The sequence below is a fragment of the Nicotiana tomentosiformis genome, chromosome 10, assembly GCF_000390325.3.
Source record: "Nicotiana tomentosiformis chromosome 10, ASM39032v3, whole genome shotgun sequence".
NCBI classification, from domain to species: domain Eukaryota; kingdom Viridiplantae; phylum Streptophyta; class Magnoliopsida; order Solanales; family Solanaceae; genus Nicotiana; species Nicotiana tomentosiformis.
The window spans coordinates 36,841,050-36,844,960 of NC_090821.1; positions in this window are offsets into that span (position 1 = coordinate 36,841,050).

Genomic DNA, 3,911 nt, shown 5'->3' on the forward strand with positions numbered 1-3,911 from the left:
ATGCCAACTAATCAGGCCAGCAGAGACATCAACCTAAATGGAAAAGTTAATTTTAGTCTTGTTTAATCTTGATGGCATGATATCTAGTTATAACAACACATAGTCCATCAAACTTTCCAGCAATCAAACCCAAACAACTTCAGATTAAGTCCTCCATAAGCAATGATATTAACAAGCATAAGACAACAAACAATGACATTCCTTTTAATTTGGTGAGGCAAACAGACTCCAATAAGTTAACACTATGGAAATATAGACAGGTTCATTAGTAGGGTATGTTAAAACTAGTCAAATCCATGATTTTGTATACAGGCTGTCATAATGACATGGTTTCATGACCAAGTTTACTAGCTAGAGTTATTTGAGTAAGAACATGTCATTATGGGAATTACACACAGATCTCTTAAGGATAATTATTCACTGAACTGAAACCACTACAACACCATAGAAAGGTCATGATTACTACAATGCACAAAGTCCTAATAGGTTAACACACAAATATAAACACAAAGTTCCTTAAGACAAGGTCGTGTAATGGTCCATGAGCACAACAGAACTTAACATGACAGATGTGAGCTCAGGTATAAAAATTAAGGAGAGTCATCCAATTAACATACATTAAAGGTTTCAAGTAGCCATTACTATAGGGTTCATAGTCATAGAAAATAGCAAAGAAACATGGAAAGTGGGCAGATTAAGGGATAGCTATGCTAACAAGTTCACCACATGATTTTAAACCATAATGATAGGCATACATAAGATGTTTTGAACATACATGGTATTAATGACAAGATTGCCAGCTAAGATCGTCAAAGTAGACATATCAGATATGAGACGTGAGTTATAATAAGAATCATTTATTGGACCAAAATAAGGCAGCATAACTTCACAAGCATGATGATCATACTACTGGAGATATGGTATCTCAACAGGACATCAAGAAGGATTCAGAAACATGATTTGATTAACTTATCTAACGTGACTGTGTCTATATCATTATTATCTTTATTTTCTAGGGATGAATCACACATAATATCATTAACATAAGGTTTAATCTATTTAATCATGAAGACTTAACAAGATTTGTTCATAAGGATAGTACAGAATCATCTTAACTAATTAAACCATGGAGTTAAGGTTCAATAATCATCATAGATCGAATATAAACACAAAGCAATATAACTACCAGGAAACATCAATATTCTTAGAAGAAACAGAGTATTATGAATAACAAGACATAGTGAAAGCCACATATTAGCATGCTCAGCAGGTGATTATCAGTGTTAACGACATAAACATAGAATTACATAGCTAGTTTAGGGAATGTTAAAGAGAAGAGGTCAGTATCCACTGACCTTTTATGGAGCAGCAAACCAAGTAAATGCTAACAGCCATCTAAGATCTCCAAACTTACAATGATCAACTCACAGTAGATTGAAATCGAGCAGAATGAAAGGAAGAAAAGAGGAAATTCGATAACTACTACTGGAAACTCAAACTTAGCATAAAGCCTTAAATTTAATGCTCTTCTTGGTATTTTTATGTATCTCTTAGTTTTCTGATCGTACTCAGTGTGTGTTAGGTGAAGACATTGAATTGCCTATTTATAGTGGCATTCAAGATACTTAGGGTATTGATAGGTTCAAATTGATAGTGGATGGTGACGATAGTTGGATGATGATAGCAATACAGTGAGATCAGAGATGAATTGAGGGGAAACAATGTAGACGTTTACCTGGGCACGAGGATGGAGGAGGAAGACCGTTGGAGCTATTGGACCATTGGTCAAAGCCAAATGTCTAGAGGTCACTGTGTTTAATCTCTGGACATCGAATACTTATGATGAATCTGATAATCTGTGGACATGCATTCCTGATTCAACGGGATGGAGGAAGGACTTATGGTATCCCAATTTGTGCATTTTATGTCCATGGTTCTGATTTGGGATTTTGATTTGAATCGATGGAAATGGGATGGAAGCCGGCGTGATTCGCGGCTATCAGGGACAAAGGAGATGATTGAGGCTTGAATCGAGTGACCTTGCACAAATTTGTGCAAGGTTTTTTATTGATAGGTTATGATGAGGATGAGAGAAAAGAGAGAGAAAGGCAAAACTAGGGTGGCCGGGTGGGGTGAGAGAATGATTTTAGGGTTAGGGGTCTCTTAGGCTTAAAGTGAGAGACTGAATCTGAGTTGTTGGATCTTTTGTTCAATGGCTCCGATTGTTTGAGAATAAAAATTGATAAAATGAATTATTATGGAAAAACGATGGCCGTTGGATCTTTGTGATCCAACGGTTGAGATGGGTTCTGGTAAGAGTTTTAAAAGTAAGGTAAAATGGAGATCATATATGGACCGTTGATGAGTAGGATCAACGGTCCAGATCCTTTTGTGCTTGTTTTTGGAGTTTAAAAGAGGGGTAACGTGGCGCAATGCCATTGGTTTAGAGAATATGGCGTGGATTGCCAACTTGGATGAAGAGGTGGGTTTCGAACTGGGTAAATATCACGACCCAAAATCCCAACCAGTCAAGATGGCACCTAAAACACTTGCTAGGCAAATCGATAATCATATGACAGCTAACCATTTGTATAAGACACGTCTTAATAAACTGAATAACGAAAAATCTCATAAATATCTGATACCAATAAATGGAATGCTACTACAACCACCCCAAAATCTGGTGTAAACGAGTGCATGAGCACTACTAAGTATCACCATAAACCAAAACTCTTATACAACTATCTGAATAATAGAACTGTACTAAAGAAAATAAAAGGAAAGAGAGTCAAGTTCTGCGGGCGATATTTCAGCTACCTCGAAGTCTCCAAGCAAGTACTGGCAATGACCTAGAAATCACCGTGTCTAGATGTACCTGAATCTTCACACGAAGTGCAGAGTGTAGTATGAGTACAACCGACCCAATGTACTCAATAAGTAACAGGACTAACCTTGGGCTAAAAGCAGTGATGAGCTTAAAAGGATACAATCAGAACCAATATAATGACAACACAGGTAAGATAATGACAAAGATAGTAAATAGCTCAGACAAATGTCCATATCCAGCTCGTTCATAATACAGAAATTTAGACATGCTATCAAGTTCACAATTTAAAGACCAACACTGATAAGAACATGTCAGTTATAGCTAGCATGAGGAATGGTACATCTCTATACCTACATGTCAAATATGCATGTCAAATGTAAGGTATCACAGTAATGATCCCAGGTACCCACGCTCTTAGATTACTCAATTTGTCTAACTCAAATACCCACTCATCATACACACAATCACTCGGCACTATATGGGTTTCTGGCATCAATGCCCCTCACCAAAGCACGTGTATATATCATTGTGCCTGAGCTCACTGCTGGTATGTCAGACCCCGGAGGGGTGGATCCTACCCAAGAGCTAATATAACGCCTATAAGGCCTACTGTGGCGTACAACCCGATCTACAATAATAAATAAGCTAATGAAGCCTGCTGCGGCATGCAACCCGACCCACAATAACACTAACAACTCATCTCTCATGCCCCACTTAGTCATCAATCTCTCAAGTCTCAATGGTTCACAATCTCATACTACTTAGCCCAAAACAATAAGAACATGTAATGTAACAGTAAATGATAACGGAGACTGAGATATGATATGCAAATGAAGGATCATGACTGAGCACATAATTGTAGTTAAAGCAGATAACTCAAAACAACAAAAATAACCTCACTAGGTCTCAATAGAATAAGCACATAGCCTAAACATGATTTCTAACATGAATCACAGTTCAATTACTCTAACAAAAAAAGATTTCACAGATAGGACAAGACTTGATAACAACACAGTACAAAAGAATCATGTTTAGGCAAAACATAATAAATCGTATATGAACCTGATGCTGAAGTCGAAACTAG